Source organism: Silene latifolia, chromosome Y (genome assembly GCF_048544455.1).
Source record: "Silene latifolia isolate original U9 population chromosome Y, ASM4854445v1, whole genome shotgun sequence".
NCBI classification, from domain to species: Eukaryota; Viridiplantae; Streptophyta; class Magnoliopsida; order Caryophyllales; family Caryophyllaceae; genus Silene; species Silene latifolia.
The window spans coordinates 202360768-202376420 of NC_133538.1; the positions used below are offsets into that span (position 1 = coordinate 202360768).

Below are 15653 nucleotides of genomic sequence, written 5' to 3' on the forward strand. Positions count from 1 at the left end.
TGGAATCTACCTCATGCTTTCCTCCACTAATGGCCTTTCGAGCCCTACTATATTGTGAATTTTGAACCGCCATCGCTTCTATTTTGGCCCACGTTTGATTGTTATCAACTTCGGTAAACATCCCGTTGGATCCCATAATGAGAATGTTGCGGGAGTCTTCATATAAACCACTCCAAAATTGTTGCACAAGGAACCACTCGCTAAGTCCATGGTGTGGCCAAGAACGACAAGTGTCCTTAAATCTCTCCCATGCCTCATACAATGATTCTTCATCCCTTTGCTTGAACCCGGTGATTTGGGCTCTCAACATATTGCTCTTCTCCGGAGGATAGAATTTCTTGTAGAAAGCAAGTGCTAGCTTCTTCCATGAATCAATACCAAGGGTAGCCTTGTCTAGGCTCTTCAACCATTGCTTTGCGGTACCGATCAAAGAAAAAGGAAATAATACCCATTGGATTTGGTCTTGAGTAACTCCGGTTTGAGAAATCGAATCACAATAGTCACAAAAAGTCTCCATATGTGAATGAGGGTTTTTACTAGGCATCCCTCCAAATTGACTTCTCTCAACTAATTGTATGAATGCGGATTTGGCAATGAAATTACCGGTTAAATGTGGTGATGTAGGAGCACCATTTGGTAGGTTCTCCTCGGTTGGTACGGAATGTGATGAAAATTTAGGCATTGTGGGTTGATTTTGTGGTGGGTTTTGTATTGGGTTGTCCTCTCCTTATCTTGCAAAAGGGTTGGTAAACTCAATGTTATTTGGTTGTATGTCCACAATCTCTCCAATACTTACAACTCTTGAAGTTTCTCTAGCAACTCTTCTATTGGTTGTCAAGGTTCTTTCAATTTCAAGATCAATAGGTAATGGATTACTTTCTGATCTCCTAGTCATGCAAAATATCAAACAACTTGAAAACAATTAGAACAACCTTTAGAAGTTTGACTTCTCCAAGGTAAAGAAAGACACAACTAAAATCAATTAATGAAAATCAAATCAATTTAACGCCGTCCCCGGCAATGACACCATTTTTGGTCCGGTTTAAAACTCGTCGTCAAAAGCTACCAACCAAAACAATATTTATAACTTCACAAACTACTCTTAGTAAAGAGGTAAGTAAAGGTCGGATCCCAAGGGACAGGTATTGATCTAGCATTCTCAATTGTAAATAGCTATGTCTTAGGGGAGCCCATTTTCTCTCCATTTCCTAAAAATAAAGGGAGAGGCAAGTTCCTATCAATGGTCCGGATCGCATTTGGACAACATCTAACGGTTTTAATTTTATGCATAATGATAAAGGAAAATGAGGGTGAAAGGGAAAATTAATATTTAAAGAGATTGTGAGAGGAAATGGAGAGAAAGGAAATGGAGAGGATCCATTTCCGTCTTAGGGTGTCACAATTTGGGTTGAGATGATGTGTAATCTAAACTAATCAACAAAATGAAAGTAAAGTAATGAAAGCAAAGCAAAGCAATTAAAGGGGTTTGTAAACAAATGATTAAAGGCACTAGGGTGTCTGGGCTCATAGGGGATTCATGGGAGTTGATCATACAAACATGTTCTCAATTAGAAGCAAGCACTTATTATTGTGATGGGATCGAGTTAGTGTATATCTTACAATCCCTAAGAAGGCTTGGGTCCCGGAGCCGAGTCATCTAAACTGTACAACACCTAAAAGTTGATTTAATCCTTCCTATTCAACTTTAAGCATGGTCTAATGAGGCTCGAGTTGGTTTATGTCTTACAAGCCTTATTGAAGAGATAAGAGATGGGTAAAAAATGCAAGGATTCATAGGCTCGCATTTCATCAAACATAACATGTGCATAAGTTGAAATCACAACAAACAAGCAAATTAATTATGAAAACATATTAGATTAAGCATAGATCAATCCCCATGTTTGTTTCCCCTAATTCCCCATTAATCCTAGCTAAGGAACTACTCACTCAAGATCAAGTTTAGCATGCTAATAAGGTTGTCAATCATACTAACAAAGCAAAACATGATGAATAAATGAAAGTAATTTAACAATAATTAAGCAAGGATAAAGAGAAAGTATACCAATGAAGATGATTCCAAATAATAAAGCAAAGAATAATAGAAGTACTTGATGCTTGATGGAAGGTTGTCAATCCTCCAAATAAACCCAAATAATCTTCTAATTACCCAAATAAAAGGAAGAACAATAGAGAAATTAAGGAAAGATTAAGATGTGATTAATATTGAGAATTGTATTACAACTAAATTAAGACTAATTTAAGAGAGTATTAAGATTGAATTAAAAAATGATTAATAGAGCATAAGAGTTGATGCTAATCTAGGTAGTACAAAGGGGTATTTATACTAAAAATTAGGTACCAGGATTAGGGTTACTAAGGGCTTAAATGACTATTAAGACCCTAAGAAAACTTGAGGAAATGCTACTCCCAAGGGAAATGTTAGGTTTATATACCTATTATTAGACTCCTATAATAGTGAACTAATTAACATTTTAGTTATTTGTTCTTTAGATCTAGTGCATGCATAACAAAATAAGAGATTTATAAGAAAACAATGTCCCTTACATTGTAAATTTCGGATTTATGGGCACAAGTAAGGTCTCCTACCTTCACTTGTTCTTGAGCTATGATGAGTAATAGGATGATCCTCCAAAGACTTCAAGTATAGAAGCCAATCCTCTTGATTACACCCAAGATTATCCCTTATCTCTACTAAATAATATGTGCTAGATATTTCTTTAGTAGTTTACCTTAAAATTGATTACTAATACTCGTATATTACATTAATAATATTAGTAATGTGATTGAACAAATTTAATCATCATTTCTCTAGTTTTAGAGAACGATGAACAAGAATATATGAGAGAGAGAGAAAAGTTTTGCATGTGTAAATGAATACTACAAAAGTGAGAGAATAAAATTCTCTCCTCTAACATACACACTACCGGTGGAGGGAGCATATAAAAGACAATGCATGGTCTTTTTATTTACCTTTTGTTCTTCTCAAGTTAATAGGTATGTAAGAAGGTAGTGTAGGCTTTTAAGGCTAGTCTACAATAGCCATAATAATATATTATTTATCACATAAAATAATATAACCCACAATCCACTATTATCCCTCCATTTTTTCGGTCATATGTGTAAAATGGACCTCCATTTTATTTTGTCAATTTGTCATTTGTCACACAATATGTCACATGTAGTATGTTACATGTTATTAATTAATTTAATGCATATTTATCACATAAATATCATTTTATTAATTTACATACAACAAATTGACTAGTGATACTTGATCACATAAATAAAATGGGTCATATAAGTATAATTCACAACATCTTGTAATTATAATTAACCATTCATTCTCATCTCTATTGTTTCTCAAACAATAAACAATTTTAGTAATCAAACATTTTTATTACTAAAATAAATCTTATTTAATCCCATTACAATAAGATAAATATATTCTCTCTCACAAATGAATTGTTCAATTTTAAGGAATTGATTAACTCGTATCGTCATACAATTAATCAAGTTTACAGATAAGGGCATCATCCTTTAGGTGTGACCTTAAGGGATCAACTGACCACCACCGTCCCACGACAGTAATGTCAAATTCTAGCAAGCCAATCGTTACCGATTAATGTTGATCAGTTGACTATATAATGAATCATCCCTTACGTATTCTTTATATGACATTTAATTATGATATTAAATCATGTGATCGCACTATTGTTGAGGACACATTTTCCAACAATCTCCCACTTGTCCGAGACAAGTATGCGTCACCAATTCTCTTGTCCTATTACAATCTCCCACTCAATGTAAGGTGTCTTGCAGGTCGTACTTAAACTTGATCATATCTTGAGTGGTTTCCTCGATCTGGAGAGTAACTGTCTGACCGGAATTATTTACCATAGATACCTTCCGAGCGTGGCCACGCATTTCCAGTTAACTACTCCTCGAGTGGCCTTGAGATTTCAAACAACCCTGACAAGGGGTGAACAATTCCTATTGCCCTATTCCCTTCGTTCAGCCACAGTCCATCATAACCCAAAATATACCCAGTTTGACCTCATTTACGAAGTCGTAGAGTATAAATCAAAGCTAATCAGAAATTTGTGCCAACTTGGGCGAATAGTCTCTAATCAAAAGAATTGACTCATAAGAATACTATAGTAGCTTTTGCCATGAGCAGGCTTTATGAATTACCAGAACTCTATAAGCGGTCACTGCCCAACAGAGTGTCCCATACAGTCTGCCTGTGTGATCGACTAGTCATCCCATATGACTCTATGACACTTGAACTTACCATCAATCGCATCACACTCTAGTCACTTCGAGACGTTACCTCATATAAGTAACTAGGAGCGAATACCATGTCAATCCAGTTCACTTTAATGGGGTTCAATTTGTCTCTACAAGCCACTCGAATACGACAAGGTAATAGGTGAGTTTAATGAAACTCAAACGATAAATGCGATTATCACATATGAATAGTCAATACACTATTACTACTTCATATCCTATAATCTTTAGTGTAATATTAACACTAGTTAAAATGCAATAAAAGTTTGGCAAAACGGATATACCCTATATCCATATATTCCAACTTTATCAATTGCAATTTCCTTCAATTCAATGTTATCTCTAATAACTTGAATTTTTCTCTAAGCATTTGTCTAGTCTTCTTACTAGACTTGGGCTCTTTAACTTGAAAGATGCTCCCACTGTTATCGCATAACTTGTGATAAAGTCATTTGTAGAGGGATTCACCCTTAATCCTTACATTGACCATTTTATCACAATTTACTTAGATTCCTTTTGTAGAATTTGCAATGCGTGAAACTAAGAAACTTTTCTAGTTTCTTACTCTTTAGTCAATAAATCATCCTAGGATTTCAACAAATCCTTTTTGGTTTGGAAACTAAATTTTGTGCAACCCTTCAACACATAACTTAGTTTATCATCCAAATATATGAACGAATCCTTAATTCTTCTCAAGAGTCTCAAGGATGTTCTTTAAGGCTTTCACAAGCCATATAATGGGAATTGTCTTGTTATTGACTTATTATGCTCCAAGCATATGATTCATCACGACGTATGCATTTAATGGCATACATGATCGTTCTAATGGCGAAAATATTAGCAAACGATTTCATGTAATCAACAACTTAATAGGTTCAGTGAACGACTATGACTTAATCATAGCAATTCCACTTTCATCAACATGAATAGCCTACTTGACCTTGTTGATGTACATCAGGTATGAAAGATCTTATTCTCATAAGACTCTCAACTCTATGCCAATATACTCTCACATAGATTCAAAAATCTAGAATACTTTGCACCCTTTTCCAAGTCTCCAATCACTCTTTCACAGAAGAGAGCATTGGTACATTATTCTTAATAAGTAATATGTTATCAACATATAAGATATTGGAAAAATGATTCTGGCTCCCACTTAACTTCATGTATAATCACGATTCTTCAATCATGTGAATGAAACCATTCACTATTATCACATGAACGAAAAGTATAATCCTTTAATGCTTGCTTAAGACCATTCTAGGATCACTTAAGAAAGCAACGCATAATATGTTAGGATTCTTAGAACTTCATCTAAGGTTTTTTGTTCCAAACACTCCCTTCTCCAAATTCACATTTTAGAAAAGCGTATTTTTAATATCATTTGCCATTCATCATTAAAATGAGATACGGCAATTCCTAACATAATTAATCTTGATCAACATCTTCATGTCAATCTTATGCATTTGAGTACTCTAAAGCTCTATTTACCTTTAAAGAGACCCTTGCTTTAAAGTAAATATACTCTTGAGTAACAATTTTCGGATTGTAATGCTATGGCTCGTATATAACAAGGTCGATTTGGGACAAGGTCATAATACCATTACTTTCGCAAAGCAATATTTTAACCAATAAGACATGTGCGATAAACTCCCACTGAGCTATACTCCCACTCTATCTTTATAGATTATAGTTCAACTATACTCCCACTCTATAGTTCTATTACTTTCACAAAGTAACACTATAAAACATGTTTGTAACGATCCAATTTACTCCCACTCTATCTCTCAGAAATACATCTATCTTCTTGAGAGATAGCTTTGTGAGTTACAAACATATATATATGGTGGAATACTAGGAGTTTATCTAGACTATGTATTAGCTTTCAAAAGGCCATCCCTAACATGGCAGTTTGATTCATGTAATATACGAGTCATATCTATGTCATCTGTTTAATAGACTCTCTATTCTAGGTATCTCATGGTTGACCATCCGTTTAGAATTACTTGTCCGTTTTGGATTGCAAATTTCCAAAATTGAGTTCAACAACTCAAACTAACTCATATTATTTTGATCTTATGGGTAGTGACACTAGGTCATAATCCATCTTTAATAAATCAAATTTATTACTTAGATCTTTGCTACTACGATCGGATCGTAATGCTTTAGTCTTTTCTTCAATTGGTTCTCTACACCATTTAGAAATTTCTCAAATTTCTCAAATGCTTCACTTTATATTTGATTAAGTAAATATACCCATATCTACTTAAATCATCGGTAAAAGTGACGAAGTAGTCATAAATTCTCCTTGTGGTGATGCTCATTAGAACACATACATCGGCATGTATTAGTCCCAACAAATCACTTGCTCATGTCCCTTTACCACTAAAGTAAGTACAAATCATATTGCAAAGGATACAAGATTCTCATATTCCATATGATTGAAATCAAATGGTTCATTAAATCTAGTCGACACTAGCCTTAATGCGTTTCTCTTTTACGTTACCAAATTGAAAAATCAAATGTACAAATCATTTGTATTACTAGTTATGAGTCTTTTGGATTGTATTATATAGATATCTTTGCTTGAGTTGGAAGTGTCTAAAACATGAATATCATTAAGATAAGTGACATGGCTCATAGCCATGTCTATTTACAACAATTGTCTTAGATGGCAAAATATAAATCCTTTCATGTCTCACATAGAAATGGAAATAATTTTTTAGACTAAGTGGGTACATAATAACAATTATGTAAATTACAACTCAAAGCTATTAGCTAAAACAAGTACATAAGTCCCTCTTGAAGTGGCGTCTACCCTAGCTCCATTTCCTTGTCGAATATTCATATCACTCTTGTTTAGCTTTCCCACAATTCCAAGTCCCACTTGGAGTAATAAGTCCAACTTTGATATCTCTCAAATACTTGGGGCAATTGCGTTTCCAATGGCCCATGACATTACAATAATGACATTCCTCATAGGATTGGGCACCCTTCTTGGTCTTGGTTTTGGTAGTCCCACTATCCATTTCCAATTCATTATCAGGTTTGGGTTTCTCACCTATCTTTGCCTTCCCTTTAATATTACCAATACTCCTTTCAATTGCAAGGACACTCTTGCTAGAACTCCCACTGAATTTAATATTTCTCCTTGTTTCTTCAAACATGGATGCCTTGGGTTTTATTAGATTTTCTTCACAAGATTTTCTTTCCAAGGTGGTGGGCAATAATATTGGAGTGGGTGGAGTGGAGGTGGTAAAGAAGCAAAAATTTCCATCCTGACTAATGCCAACGCGTAATTCTCTAATCGTATCATTGTCATACTCGGAGCATTTTTCATCAAATGATTGGAGCCATGTATCAACGGTGATTAGTGTAGGAGTATTAGATGAATTCATTGCGTATAATTAATTACAAAAACGGAAAATGAAGGAAATAATTAACATCTATCGTTTTAATAATACTCGTAAATTTCACTACAAGTATTGCATTTATATAGTGACCTCCACCCAACTATATAAATGATTCCAAGATCCAAATTCATATTAATACGGGTACTGTAAGCCGAGTCATCCCTTATTAATATAACTCGGCGGATTAACCTCTTAATCGATTCTACTTTTAGAACTCTCGGTCGATAAAAATTACTCTAACTTTCATCTTTAGCCCGGAACACATGCGACTACGGTCATGAATACTTCCGTTGAGCTCAATCCAAATTTCGATGTAATAACATTTTATTACCCACTTACCCAACGTAACAAGGTTTGTATTACGGTAAAGCCAGCTTAACTCCCTTATGAAATTGGGATTCATGGTTTCTACTATTTGGTAAGGCTATTTCCCAATTATTATATGTGAGAGGTTTTGTCAATTTATTATCTATCAGATTTTAAGTGAACTAAAGCGGTGAACTACGATAATTATAATTGACACGGTCGATGACTCGATTTGATATGCATGTTGTTGTTTATGGCGATTTGGCAATGCATGTAACATATTAAAAGAAATGCAAAGCAATAATAAAATTTCCTAGTATGACCTTCCTAAAAATAGAAAATCAAATAATCTATTACATATTCGGAAATCAACTAACTCCTTTGGTCCCCTGAATCTTCAAATGGCACGCTTCCCAAGGGCACCGTCTTCGTCGGATCATCTTTCCGAATGGCACCGTCTTTGAAGATACTCCATAATTACAAATAATAATAAAAATACAAAGCTATTCCTATTATACATTTGTAAAATGGAAAAACTAATAAAAATAAAAGTGATACGAGATCACATTAAATTACAACCGAATCAACATTCCCTTTCATTACGGGTAATATCGATTAAACCTATGGCCATACTAAGATAAAATTACATAATTCAAAATTATATAAATAAAAGACATTCAACAATTGAAATATGCAGCATTATAATATGTACCTATCATGCCAAATGATGTGTCAAATCTCCCTATTTAACTTATGTCGTACGTATAACCCGGTTTTATGGAAATGCGTGATAATAACCTTTTAAAATCACTAATTAACACTTAAATTACATCTAAGCTCAAGTTAATTATCCTACCACTTTTTAGGACTCAAAAATTAGTTATCACTCAATTTTTGACAATAATTCAACTTGATTTAATTTTATGCTCATTTTTTACCTTAAAATCATAATATGTATGAAATAAATCCAAATTAAATTATAAAAATTTCAAAATTTGAATTTTAAATTTTTTTATATTGTGGAATAATTCCATGACACTCATAATATTAAAAATCATTGTTAAAATTTTCGAATTAATTTTAAGAAAATATAGTTTTATAAAATCGGTTTTATCTCATAAAACATCTAAAGTATCTAAAAATTAATCCAATCAACTTTACAACTTTATATCTGATTAGTGGGATATTTATTAAACCTAAAATAATTTTCTCATGCCATGAAATACGATTTAACTATTTATACCAAAATAGTCACTATTTATGCCATTTTTACACTAAAAATTCATAAATCATGCTAAATGAGATCATTTAATCTCGAAATTTACATAAACTCTGTAAATTATGCATGTGAGAACATATTAAAATTTCATGGTCCAATTCGAAATATAACTATTTTTAACCATTTAACCTCTTTTAATCCATTTTTATTTCATAAAAATCATAAATCATGCAATATTAATCCAATTAATACGAGATTTTACACAAAACTTTTAAAATATGCATATGAGGTCATATAAAATTTTCAAGGTCAGAGACTTAATTTAACCATTTTTAGCATTTTAATTCCCATTTTAGTCATAAAAATGTAATAAAATGCCCAAAAATCATTATAATGAGCAATAAATTTTCATAAATCATAAAAATGACCTAAAAACATTTAATACCAGAATATATAACATACATGATGATTTTGTGGTTTATTCTTATAAATCACAAATTTTTAGTTTTATATGTTAACATTTTAACTCGGAAAAACAATAACCGATTATGCATGCAACATCCTATGCTCTGATAAGACTTGTTAGGTTTATATACCTATTATTAGACTACTCTAATAGTGAAATAATTAACATTTTAATTATTTGTTCTTTAGATCTAGTGCATGCATAACAAAATAAGAGATTTATAAGAAAACAATGTCCCTTACATTGTAAATTTCGGATTTATGGGCACAAGTAAGGTCTCCTACCTTCACTTGTTCTTGAGCTATGATGATTAATAGGATGATCCTCCAAAGACTTCAAGTATAGAAGCCACTCCTCTTGATTGCACCCAAGATTATCCCTTATCTCTACTAAATAATATGTGCTAGATATTTGTTTAGTAGTTTATCTTAAAATTGATTACTAATACTCATATATTACATTAATAATATTAGTAATGTGATTGAACAAATTTAATCATAATTTCTCTAGTTTTAGAGAAAGATGAACAAGAATATATGAGAGAGAGAAATGTTTTGCATGTGTAAATGAATACTACAAAATTGAGAGAATACAATTCTCTCCTCTAACATACACACAACCGGCGGAGGGAGCATATAAAAGACAATGCATGGTCTTTTTATTTACCTTTTGTTCTTCTCAAGTTAATAGGTATGTAAGAAGGTAGTGTAGGCTTTTAAGGCTAGTCTACAATAGCCATAATAATTATTATTTATCACATAAAATAATATAACCCACAATCCACTATTGTCCCTCCATTTTTTCGGTCATATGTGTAAAATGGACCTCCATTTTGTTTTGTCAATTTGTCATTTGTCACACAATATGTCACATGTAGTATGTTACATGTTATTAATTAATTTAATGCATATTTATCACATAAATATCATTTTATTAATTTACATACAACAAATTGACTAGTGATACTTGATCACATAAATAAAATGGGTCATATAATTATAATTCACAACATCTTGTAATTATAATTAACCATTCATTCTCATCTTTATTGTTTCTCAAACAATAAACAATTTTAGTAATAAAGCATTTTTATTACTAAAATAAATCTTATTTAATCCCATTACAATAAGATAAGTATATTCTCTCTCACAAATGAATTGTTCAATTTTAAGGAATTGATTAACTCGTATCGTCATACAATTAATCAACTTTACAGATAAGGGCATCATCCTTTAGTTGTGACCTTAAGGGATCAACTGACCACCACCGTCCCACGACAGTAACGTCAAACTCTAGCAAGCCAATCGTTACCGATTAATGTTGATCAGTTGACTATATAATGAATCATCCCTTACGTATTCTTTATATGAGATTTAATTATGATATTAAATCATGTGATCGCACTATTGTTGAGGACACATTTTCCAACAGGAAATGCACGAATCCTCCTTGCTAGTCCTGCCTAGATCCGCTCGTCCTGTGCTGTGGCACGGGTTGTTCTGCCTTATGATCCGCTCAGATCTTGGAGGAGACGCTCGGATCCCTGCTGCATGGTCCGCTCGTCCTGGGGTCAAGCTGCTCGGATCCTGGTGTTCTGGGACGCTCGGATCGTGCTCGGGCCACTCGGATCCCGGGGTAGAGTGCTTTTTTTCTTTGGCTTCTTAACAATCCGCAAGGATCGTGTTGGGGATGTAGGGATCTTTTCATGATTGCCCATTTTACTTTATTTATCTACTTAGGCCTCTAGTGTTGGTTTTCTCTTTGATGCTTGGTCATTAGATGCAATTTATTTAGCTCCATTTTGCCTCATAAATGCAAGGTTAGCAATCCTTTCCTACCAAGGAGACAAAACCTCAAAGAATATGCAAAATGGGAAACTAAAGATAGTAAATGACCCAAATAAGCTTCTCAAGCCAACTGTTGATGTATTTGGTTCTTGTTTTCTCAATATATTTTTACATTTACCAAAAAAAAAATGACCCAAATATGTGCTATAAAGCATAGGAACGAGGTTAATTCAGGGACTAAATGTGCTCAAATATGAGTCACATCAAACATCCCCAAACCGAACCTTTGCTCGTCCCGAGTAAAGAGGTGACTAAAATTAGGACCTTTATTTAAACTAACTTACTAATATAGCCGATATGAGACAATTAGCGGGTCTCACTCCGCCCCTTCAACTCACAACAAGACAACCATGAGGTAGGATGCCTTCTTGTAAGGCAAGGTGGGGCTTGCCAAAATGGCTATACATCCAAGCATTAAGCACACAAAAGCAAGTAATGGATGCATCTACAAAAATGTATAGCCACTTTCCTCATCTAAGTGGCGGAAATTATCTACAAGGGAAACGATCTAAGGGTACACATTCCATCATAGATACGGTTTCTCCAAACTACTAAGCCTAGGAGGATATCAATAAATCACCTCCAAGTTGTGTCAAGCTAGGGCACCTTTGTCCTCAATCGTTAAATCCTTTCGTCAAGAGTAGACTCCCTATGATGTTAGAAACACTGGAGGATTGTGGAATTCCCCCTCTTGCCTAGACAAGAAGAAGGGTCGTCCCCTCTCTACCATGCATAAAAGTGGGTTCAATGTATAAAGGGATCAATGTGTTTTGAGTTTCATATGGGAGTTTGCTTTTGATGTTTTTATTCCCCAATTTCTTGTGGCATTTGACATTTGAGAACAATTTTTTTTTGCCATTTCTTTGATGTTTGGCATTTAGATACTTGACAATTTCAACTTTTGTATTTTCTTTTGAACATTTTCAAGGCCACCCCATTTGTAGGGAGGGTGCTTATATTTGAAGCATAGGAGTTCTTATTTTTGTACTCCTCTTTTCTTTGATGCAATTTTGCAAACTTCTTGTTTTTCATTTTTGATTGCTTGAACTCAATTTGACAATTTTTGTGCCCATTTCCTTTTTGTTGACAAAATGTGATAGAGGTGGAGGATGGTTGCATGGTTTCAAGGGTCACCTTGGAATAAATGGTAGCCAAGGAGTTATCAAACCACAAGGTACTCCTGACTAGGCCTTAATCCATGGGTCAAAGGATACTAGCATGACACATCCTAGGGTGTTTTAGAAGCATTCTAATGAGCAAAGTATTAAGAATAAAAAGTATCTACAAGGGCCTTATATACACTTGTCAAGTTTCCCAAATAGATGTTTTCACAAAATTTTTCTATAATGCAACTACATGTCATGATGCAACTAACATTTATACAACCTAATGCAAATGCTTCTATCAACTAGTATGCCATATAAACTAAATGCAACTCCTAGAATCACATTGGTATGTACCGCATCAATCAAAATAAAGCCATATAGTCATTAACATAGAGAGGAAAAAAGAGATTGGAAAGATCATACCATGCGGTCTTCATATTCCTCATGCCTCGGATGTGGCGTAGTCGATCCAATGTAATAGGAGGACAAACAAACACAAGTATATACACAATGTACAATTCTACACTACTAAGGAATGAACATGTTTTTGGTTTTTTCAATTTTTCAATTTTTTATGGTTTTTGGTTTTAAGAAATAAAAGAACATATTTTTGTGTTTTTCAAATATTTCAAATTTTATCATTTTTGATTTTAAAAGTCAAGTTAGAATTTCCCATCCCCGCACTAGTATGGGCATTGTCCCCAATGGCCAAAACGATAGGAAATTATGCAAGCTAAATGAGAATGCCTGATTTCTACATTAATATATGACATATATATAAATGATGCAATCTATTCTACTCTATATGATGCATGTCTTACTCGACTTCTTCCTCCCACTGCCCTCTCCTCCTTTTTCTAAAAACGTAAAGAAACATTATAATCTATATGTTTGAGACAAATGATAACATATTATCAAAAGCTTGACCTATTGAGTTCCCAAGTTCATTACACCCCAAGCTGTCTATGACTCTTAAGCCCTACAACAACTTCTCTGCACAAACGCCCCATTTTCCATCGGTGAACAACTATGGTTTGAAGACATTTTTAGGCCATCAGCAGTAGTAAGTCGCCAATTAAAGGCTTATTCCTATCCTTAGTTTTAAAATAATATCATTGTATATGATTAATGAGCTTAACACAGAAGAAGACAACACATTAAAGTGACTAAATACGTGTCATACATACAATTCTGTAGTTAGTGTATTAATTAGCTAATTAGGGCCTAGACACTTTAATAAATAGTAATTAATAGCAGATAGTTGGGAGGCTGCTCCAATAACGGTATCCCCACCGTGAACCCTAATGTCCTAGCTTATCCTATTATGTAAAGAGCAACTTTGCAGAGTCAAGATTCATAAAAATGCCCAAGAAAGAAAATTTCCAGAACGCGCATCAGTTGATGCGATTATTCCCCATGTCGCTATTCTGCTGCTTCCGTAAAAAAGGTTTTAAAAGATGACTATAAAATACGATTTGAGCATACTTATGATATAAATTCTTACATATGCCATAATTACAGAAATAAAATAAATAAAATTGGTATTTTACACCCTCAGACTTACATGTTTGACGAAACGTGATTGACTAAGTTGTCGTTAGTGATTGCTCGACTCGATGTATGAATGAAAGTGCCCTTAAAAAGGTTTTAAAACAGATTGATTAGATTTATTAGGTGGGGTTGGTCAAGTTGGTCGGTCTATGCAACGTGACTGGTACTCAGAATGATCTGAGCTTACGTGGTCACGTAGAGCAAGCACGTAGGCGTCGATAAGCAAGAGTGCGGTCTTGGAATGCAAAGGGAGAAGAGAAGGGCGGACACTCGCGTAAGAAATATATGAGGCGGAGGACTCTATTTATACTAATAACGTGAAAGAATTTAGGTAAAAGTAGGATTAGGAAATAAATCCGGAAGAAATATGGAAACTAGGAAAAAACCAGCCCAGGAAGAGGCGCAGCAGGAACTGCGACCTTTCCAAAAGACGCAGCTCCTGCTGCGTTTTCTTCTGGGTGGTTTCCTCCTCAGCAAGAAAGATTTTCGCGGTTTTAATTAGGAATTAGGGAAGATGTATGCTTCCTTATTCCGCAAGGATGATATTTCCGTGATAAAAGATAAAATTTAGGAATAATACACCAGAAAATTCTAGAACATTCAGACTCGCTTTAAAGATGGTTTCAGAAAATGGAAATGGTTTTTGACCCGGACTCCAAATGTACTCTAATTACTGTCAAAATGACCGTATCGGCGCGTAGATGATGACCATGAGGTGGACTCAACTGTTTGAGCTATCACGTGTCGATGAACTTATAAAATGTCATAAGTCGCTCCGCGTGATTAAACATGCGGCCCAATCGTCACTGGGTGGCTCGCGGGAGGTGCATAAATGAGGTGTCTACCAAGCCCCTACTTTGACTAAGGCTTGGATAAGGCAAAAGTCAAATTTAAGCCCTTAGGTCAATCGAAGACTACAACCTGAAATTTATGGCGATGCAAGGCGGCTCAAGGGGTCTGAGCCAATGACCTGTCATCGGGAACATTTTAGAGTCTGTCGACTATCGGGGAGGGTCGTTTAAAGTCCATTAGACTACGTAAGGTAGCTTGCCAGCCATAAGATGAAACTTACCTGAAGCCCTTGGGTGAAAAGGGACTGAAGGCGCTTCGGCAAAAACTCTTTTGTCTGAAGATAACTTGAGGTCTGAAGGCATTAGGAGTTACAGGGCTTCTTAAGAAACTTCAAAATACTTCTGAAGGCTAAACTGAAGGCTACCTTTAGAGGGAAAGCTGAAGGATAACTCTCTAAAGGACTGAACATGAGGACGCTTCTGAAAGCTAACATCTGAAAATTATTGAAGGGATTTATCTGAAGGTTACTGAAAGGATTATAGAACTCTTCAGGAGTTGTTTCTCTCGAACTCCGTTGGGAACCATATGAGGGTCAGCAGGACGTTGGAAGAAACCGTTGGAAGGAAATAAGGCAGGACTCTCTGA

General features: G+C 34.5%; 1 non-coding gene across 1 annotated transcript; it reads left to right on the forward strand.

The window, feature by feature from the left end:
* Nucleotides 1-203: 203 nt before the first annotated feature.
* Nucleotides 204-310, forward strand: LOC141636819 (small nucleolar RNA R71). Its single transcript, XR_012541402.1, has one exon. It is a non-coding gene; the product is annotated as a small nucleolar RNA R71 (small nucleolar RNA).
* Nucleotides 311-15653: the final 15343 nt, after the last annotated feature.